The sequence below is a fragment of the Arachis stenosperma genome, chromosome 6 (genome assembly GCF_014773155.1).
Source record: "Arachis stenosperma cultivar V10309 chromosome 6, arast.V10309.gnm1.PFL2, whole genome shotgun sequence".
NCBI classification, from domain to species: domain Eukaryota; kingdom Viridiplantae; phylum Streptophyta; class Magnoliopsida; order Fabales; family Fabaceae; genus Arachis; species Arachis stenosperma.
The window spans coordinates 67,314,968-67,323,497 of record NC_080382.1 but is presented as its reverse complement, the minus strand read 5'-3'; the positions used below and the strand labels follow the sequence as shown (position 1 = coordinate 67,323,497).

Genomic DNA, 8,530 nt, shown 5'->3' with positions numbered 1-8,530 from the left:
ATCTGTGGTTCAAGGCGGAGGAATGATCCTCATAGGGGTGGCATCCACGGTCCCATCTTCCCGATTTAGAATGCGACAATTAGGATCAGGTTGGGGATGGTCGACCTCGGTAGGAGGAGTTAAGGAAGTGGTAGCTGCAGAAGCTTTGGCTGACAATGCAGAGGGAAGAGGCTCGTCATCCTCGTCATCCGAAGCAAGAACTATTTTACCATCTTCTACCATATTATCTAGGCTAAAGAGAGTCAGGTCGAGTTCGGGAGCTAGAACTCGGACCTGTGCCTTTAAATTTTCATAAGCTGCCGTTACAGAATCTACCAGATGACCCTGGAGATCGGCGTAATTTGCAAGCGCAGATTCAAGCCTCTCTCTCAACTCCAACACCTCGGCGTAAGTGCGGGTATAACTTTCCTTGTGTTTCTTTGCCATCTCTTCAACCAAGTTCGCAGTTGGTGCGCGAAATTGTGAACAATACTTTTCACAACTCTCATAATCCCCGGTAATGAACCCAAAAAACTTGGTGTTCAATACCATGGCATAAACACAACTTCGCACAACTAACCAGCAAGTGCACTGGGTCGTCCAAGTAATAAACCTTACGCGAGTAAGGGTCGATCCCACGGAGATTGTTGGTATGAAGCAAGCTATGGTCATCTTGTAAATCTTAGTCAGGCAAACTCAAATGGATATGGTGATATACGAATAAAACATAAAGATAAAGATAGAGATACTTATGTAATTCATTGGTGGGAATTTCAGATAAGCGCATGAAGATGCTGTGTCCCTTCCATTTCTCTGCTTTCCTACTGTCTTCATCCAATCCTTCTTACTCCTTTCCATGGCAAGCTTATGCAAGGGTTTCACCGTTGTCAATGGTTACCTCCCATCCTCTCAGTGGAAATGTTCAACGCACCCTGTCACGGCACGGCTATCCATCTGTCGGTTCTCGATCAGGCCGGAATAGAATCCAGTGATTCTTTTGCGTCTGTCACTAACGCCCCGCCCTCAGGAGTTTGAAGCACGTCACAGTCATTCAATCATTGAATCCTACTCAGAATACCACAGACAAGTTAGACCTTCCGGATTCTCTTGAATGCCGCCTCAGTTCTTGCCTATACACGAAGACTCTGATCTCACGGAATGGCTGGCTCGGTTGTCAGGCGAGCACTCGATTGTCAGGCGATCAACCATGCATCGTGTATCAGGAATCCAAGATATATTCACCCAATCTAAGGTAGAACGGAGGTGGTTGTCAGTCACACGTTCATGGAGAATGATGATGAGTGTCACGGATCATCACATTCATCAAGTTGAAGAACAAGTGATCTTGGAACAAGAACAAGCGGAATTGAATAGAAGAACAATAGTAATTGCATTAATACTGGAGGTACAGCAGAGCTCCACACCTTAATCTATGGTGTGTAGAAACTCCACCGTTGAAAATACATAAGAACAAGGTCTAGGCATGGCCGTGAGGCCAGCCTCCCAAAGAGGGTTCAATCATAAAAACATGATCAAAAGATGTAAATACAATAGTAAAGGTCCTACTTATAGAACTAGTAGCCTAAGGTTTTACAGAGATGAGTAAATGACATAAAAATCCACTTCCGGGCCCACTTGGTGTGTGCTTGGGCTGAGCAATGAAGCATTTTCGTGTAGAGACTCTTCTTGGAGTTAAACGCCAGCTTTTGTGCCAGTTTGGGCGTTTAACTCCCATTTTGGTGCCAGTTCCGGCGTTTAACGCTGGAAATTCTGAAGGTGACTTTGAACGCCGGTTTGGGCCATCAAATCTTGGGCAAAGTATGATCTATCATATATTGCTGGAAAGCCCAGGATGTCTACTTTCCAACGCCGTTAAGAGCGCGCCAATTGGGCTTCTGTAGCTCCAGAAATCCACTTCGAGTGCAGGAGGTCAGAATCCAACAGCATCTGCAGTCCTTTTCAGTCTCTGAATCAGATTTTTGCTCAGGTCCCTCAATTTCAGCCAGAAAATACCTGAAATCACAGAAAACACCAAACTCATAGTAAGTCCAGAAAAGTGAATTTTAACTAAAAACTAATAAAAAATATACTAAAAACTAAACCAAATATACTAAAAACATACTAAAACAATGCCAAAAAGCGTACAAATTATCCGCTCATCACACACAACTTAAATTGTTGCTTGTCCTCAAGCAACTGAAAATCGAATAAGATAAAAAGATAATATGCAATGAATTCCAAAAACATCTATGAAGATCAGTATAATTATGAGCGGGGCTTTTAGCTTTTTGCCTCTGAACAGTTTTGGCATCTCACTCTATCCTTTGAAACTCAGAATGATTGGCTTCTTTAGGAACTCAGAATCCAGATAGTGTTATTGATTCTCCTAGCTAAGTATAATGATTCTTGAACACAGCTACTTATTGAGTCTTGGCTGTGGCCCAAAGCACTCTGTCTTCCAGTATTACCACCGGATACATACATACCACACACATAATTGGTGAACCTTTTCAGATTGTGACTCAGCTTTGCTAAAGTCCCAATTAGAGGTGTCCATGGGTTCTTAGCACACTCTTTTTGCCTTGGATCACAACTTTATTTCTTTCTTTTTCTTTTCTTTTCTTTCTCTCTTTTTTTTTTCTTTTTCGTCTCTTTTCTCTTTTTTTTTTTTCGTTTTTTTGTATTCACTGCTTTTTCTTGCTTCAAGAATCATTTTGATGATTTTTCAGATCTCAGTAACATGTCTCCTTTTCATCATTCTTTCAAGAGCCAACATTCAAATCACAAATTCAAAAGACATGCACTGTTTAAGCATGCATTCAGAAACAAAAGTGTTGCCACCACATCAAAATAATTAAACTATTATAAAATTCAAAATTCATGCAATTCTTTTTCTTTTCAATTAAGAACATTTTTTTTTCAAGAAGGTGATGATTCATAGGACATTCTAACTTTAAGGCATAGACACTTAAGACACTAATGATCATAAGACACAAATGGATAAACATAAGCATGAAAATTCGAAAAACAAGAAAATAAAGAACAAGGAGATTAAAGAACGGGTCCACCTTAGTGATGGCGGCTTGTTCTTCCTCTTGAAGATCTTATGGAGTGCTTGAGCTCCTCAATGTCTCTTCCTTATCTTTGTTGCTCCTCTCTCATGATTCTTTGATCTTCTCTAATTTCATGGAGGAGGATGGAATGTTCTTGGTGCTCCACCCTTAGTTGTCCCATGTTGGAACTCAATTCTCCTAGGGAGGTGTTCAGTTGCTCCCAATAGTCTTGTGGAGGAAAGTGCATCCCTTGAGGCATCTCAGGGATCTCATGATGAGAGGGGTCTCTTGTCTGCTCCATCCTTTTCTTAGTGATGGGCTTGTCCTCATCAATGAGGATGTCTCCTTCTATGTCAACTCCTACTGAATAACAGAGGTGACAAATGAGATGAGGAAAGGCTAACCTTGCCAAGGTAGAGGACCTGTCCGCCACCTTATAGAGTTCTTGGGCTATAACCTCATGAACTTCTACTTCTTCTCCAATCATGATGCTATGGATCATGATGGCCCGGTCTAGAGTAACTTCGGACCGGTTGCTAGTGGGAATGATTGAGCGTTGGATAAACTCCAACCATCCTCTAGCCACGGGCTTGAGGTCATGCCTTCTTAGTTGAACCGGCTTCCCTCTTGAATCTCTCTTCCATTGGGCGCTCTCTTCACAAATGTCAATGAGGACTTGGTCCAACCTTTGATCAAAGTTGACCCTTCTAGTGTAAGGATTCATCTCCTTGCATCATAGGCAAGTTGAATGCCAACCTTACATTTCCGGACTAAAATCCAAGTATTTTCCCCGAACCATAGTAAGCCAATTCTTTGGATCCGGGTTCACACTTTGATCATGGTTCTTGGTGATCCATGCATTGGCATAGAACTCTGAACCATTAAGATTCCGACTTGTTGAATGGGGTTGGTAAGAACTTCCCAACCTCTTCTTCGGATCTCATGTCGGATCTCTGGATATTCATCTTTTTGAGTGAAAAAGGAACCTCGGGGATCACCTTCTTCAAGGCCACAACTTCATAGAAGTGGTCTTGATGCACCCTTGAGAATCTCTCCATCTCCCATGACTCGGAGGTAGAAGCTTTTGCCTTCCCTTTCCTCTTTCTAGAGGTTTCTCCGGCCTTGGATGCCAAAAATGGTTATGGAAAAACAAAAAGCACTGCTTTTACACCCAAACTTAAAAGGTTTGCTCGTCCTCGAGCAAAAGAAGAAAGAAGAGATAGAAGAAGAATGAGGAAGAAGGGATGGCTTGTGTTCGGCCAAAGAGGGGGAGAAGTGGTGTTTAGGGTGTGTGAAAATAAAGGAGTGAAGATGGGTTTATATAGGTGTGAGGGGAAGGGTCATGGTTCGGCTATGGGAGGGTGAGTTTGGGAGGGAAAGTGGTTTGAATTTGAAGGTGAGGTAGGTGGGGTTTTATGAAGGATGGATGTGAGTGGTGAAGAGAAAGATGGGATTTGATAGGTGAAGGGTTTTTGGGGAAGAGGTGTTGAGGTGATTGGTGAATGGGTGAAGAAGAGAGAGAGTAGTGGGGTTGGTGGGGATCCTGTGGGGTCCACAGATCCTGAGGTGTCAAGGAAAAGTCATCCCTGCACCAAATGGCATGCAAAAATGCGTTTTGAGCCAATTCTGCCGTTAAACGCCGGGCTGGTGCCCATTTCTGGCGTTTAACGCCAGGTTTTTGCCCTTTCCTGGCGTTTAACGCCAGTCTGGTGCCCCTTTCTGGCGTTAAACGCCCAGAATGGTGCCAGACTGGGCGTTAAACGCCTATCTGCTAGCCTTACTGGCGTTTAAACGCTAGTAGGTTCTTCCTCCAGGGTGTGCTATTTTTTTTCCTATTTTTCATTATGTTTTTGCTTTTTCAATTGATTTTGTGACTTCTCATGATCATCAACCTACAGAAAACATAAAATAACAAGGAAAAATAGATAAAATATGACATTGGGTTGCCTCCCAACAAGCGTTTCTTTAATGTCAGTAGCTTGACAGAGGGCTCTCATGGAGCCTCACAAATGCTCAGAGAAATGTTGGAACCTCCCAACACCAAACTTAGAGTTTGAATGTGGGGGTTCAACACCAAACTTAGAGTTTGGTTGTGGCCTCCCAACACCAAACTTAGAGTTTGACTGTGGGGGCTCTGTTTGACTCTGATTTGAGAGAAGCTCTTCATGCTTCCTCTCCATGGTGACAGAGGGATATCCTTGAGCCTTAAACACAAAGGATTCTTCATTCACTTGAATGATCAGTTCACCTCCATCAATATCAATCACAGCCTTTGCTGTGGCTAGGAAGGGTCTGCCAAGGATGATAGATTCATCCATGCACTTCCCAGTCTCTAGGACTATGAAATCAGCAGGGATGTAATGGTCTTCAATTTTCACCAGAACATCCTCTACAAGTCCATAAGCTTGTTTTCTTGAATTGTCTGCCATCTCTAGTGAGATTCTTGCAGCTTGTACCTCAAAGATCCCTAGCTTCTCCATTACAGAGAGAGGCATGAGGTTTACACTTGACCTAAGTCACACAGAGCCTTCTTGAAGGTCAATGTGCTATGGTACAAGGTATGGAGAACTTCCCAGGGTCCTGCCTCTTTTGAGGTAATTTCTGCCTAGACAAGTCATCCAATTCTTTGGTGAGCAAAGGAGGTTCATTCTCCCAAGTCTCATTTCCAAATAACTTGTCATTAGCTTCATGATTGCTCCAAGGTATTAGCAACTTGCTCTTCAGTGACATACTCATCCTCTTCAGAGGAGGAATACTCATCAGAGCTCATGAAAGGCAGAAGTAAGTCCAATGGAATCTCTATGGTCTCATTTTGAGCCTCAGATTCCCATGGTTCCTCATTAGGGAACTCATTGGAGGCTAGTGCACGCCCATTGAGGTCTTCCTCAGTGGCGTTCACTTCCTCTCCTTCCTCTCCAAATTCGGCCATTTTGATGGCCTTGCACTCTCCTTTTGGATTTTCTTCTGTATTGCTTGGAAGAGTACTAGGAAGGAGTTCAGTAATTTTCTTGCTCAGCTGTCCCACTTGTGCCTCCAAATTCCTAATGGAGGACCTTGTTTCAGTCATGAAACTTTGAGTGGTTTTGATTAGATCAGAGACCATGGTTGCTAAGTCAGAGTGGTTTTGCTTAGAATTCTCTGTCTGTTGCTGAGAAGATGATGGAAAAGGCTTGCCATTGCTAAACCTGTTTCTTCCACCATTATTGTTGTTGAAACCTTGTTGAGGTCTCTGTTGATCCTTCCATGAGAGATTTGGGTGATTTCTCCATGAAGAATTATAGGTGTTTCCATAGGGTTCTCCCATGTAATTCACCTCTTCCATTGAAGGGTTCTCAGGATCATAAGCTTCTTCTTCAGATGAAGCATCCTTAGTACTTGGTGCATTTTGCATTCCAGACAGACTTTGAGAAATCAAATTGACTTGTTGAGTCAATATCTGTTCTGAGCCAGAATGGCATTCAGAGTATCAATCTCAAGAACTCCTTTCTTCTGATTAGTCCCATTGTTCACAGGATTCCTTTCAGAAGTGTACATGAATTGGTTATTTGCAACCATTTCAATTAGTTCTTGAGCTTCTGTAGGCGTCTTCTTCAGATGAAGAGATCCTCCAGCAGAGCTATCCAAAGACATCTTGGATAGTTCAGAGAGACCATCATAGAAAATACCTATGATGCTCCATTTAGAAAGCATGTCAGAAGGACATTTTCTGATCAATTGTTTGTATCTTTCCCAAGCTTCATAGAGGGATTCTCCATCCTTCTGTCTGAAGGTTTGGACTTCCACTCTAAGCTTACTCAATTTTTGAGGTGGAAAGAACTTTGCCAAGAAGGCATTGACTAGCTTTTCCCATGAGTCCAGGCTTTCTTTAGGTTGTGAATCCAACCATGTCCTAGCTCTGTCTCTTACAGCAAAAGGGAATAGCATAAGTCTGTAGACCCCAGGGTTAACCCCATTAGTCTTGACAGTGTCACAGATTTGCAAGAATTCAGCTAAGAACTGATGAGGATCTTCCAATGGAAGTCCATGGAACTTGCAATTCTGTTGCATTAGAGAAACTAATTGAGGCTTAAGCTCAAAGTTGTTTGCTCCAATGGCAGGGATAGAGATGCTTCTCCCATAGAAGTCGGGAGTAGGTGCAGTAAAGTCACCCAGCACCTTCCTTGCATTGTTTGCATTGTTGTTGTTTTCGGCTGCCATGTCTTCTTCTTTGAAGATTTCTGTTAAGTCCTCTACAGAGAGTTGTGCCTTAGCTTCTCTTAGCTTTCGCTTCAAGGTCCTTTCAGGTTCAGGGTCAGCTTCAACAAGAATGCTTTTGTCTTTGTTCCTGCTCATATGAAAGAGAAGAGAATAAGAAAATGTGGAATCCTCTATGTCACAGTATAGAGATTCCTTGAGGTGTCAGAGAAGAAGAAAAATAGAAGGAAGAAGGAGAAGGATTCGAACTTAATCAGATAGAGTTCGAATTGTGCATTGAGGAGGAGTGGTGCTCCATAAATAGAAGGATGTGAGAAGAGAGGAGGAAATTTTTTCGAAAATTAATTAAAAAGATTTTTAAAAGCATTTTGAAAAACTTTAATTTGATTTTCGAAAATCAAGAGTGAGAAAGGGATCAAGTAATTTTTGAAAAAGATTTTGAAATTAGAAATCAAAAAGATATGATTGAAAACTGTTTTGAAAAAGATGTGATTAAAAAGATATGATTGAGAAGATATGATTTGAAAACAATTTTAAAAAGATTTGATTTTAAAAATTAATGACTTGCCTAACAAGAAAAGATATGATTCAAACATTAAACCTTTCTCAACAGAAAAGGCAACATACTTGAAATGTTCAATCAAATCATTAATTGTTAGCAAGTATCTTTGAAAAAGGAAAGAAATTGATTTTGAAAACATTTGATTGAAAAGATATGATTTGAAAAAGATTTGATTTTGAAAAACTTTGAAAACTTGAAAAAAAAATTGATTTGAAAACAAAATCCTCCCCCTTGTGCCATCCTGGCGTTAAACGCCCAGAATGGTGCACATTCTGGCGTTTAACGCCCAACGCACTATCTTTTTGGGCGTTAAACGCCCAACCAGGCACCCTGGCTGGCGTTTAAACGCCAGTCTGTCCTTCTTCATTGGGCGTTTTGAACGCCCAGCTTTTTCTGTGTAATTCCTCTGCTGCATGTTCTGAATCTTCAGTTCCCTGTACTATTGACTTGAAAATAGAACCAAGATCAAATAAACAATGCATGCAAGACACCAAACTTAAATTTAGACACTAGACTCAAACAAGAAACATAAAATATTTTTGGTTTTTATGATTTTGAAATTTTTTTTTTGGATTTTTCAAAAATGATATGGAAATAGAAAATAAAGGTTTCAGAATTCTTAATTTGGATTCCAGGAATCATTGCAATGCTAGTCTAAGACTCCGGTCCAGGAATTAGACATGGCTTCACAGCCAGCCAAGCTTTCAAAGAAAGCTTCGGTCCAAAACACTAGACATGGCCA

The 8,530-nt window shown here is 41.4% G+C and overlaps 1 non-coding gene across 1 annotated transcript; it reads left to right on the top strand.

The window, feature by feature from the left end:
- Positions 1-6,716: 6,716 nt before the first annotated feature.
- LOC130937344 (small nucleolar RNA R71) lies at positions 6,717-6,824 on the top strand. Its single transcript, XR_009068566.1, has one exon. It is a non-coding gene; the product is annotated as a small nucleolar RNA R71 (small nucleolar RNA).
- Positions 6,825-8,530: the final 1,706 nt, after the last annotated feature.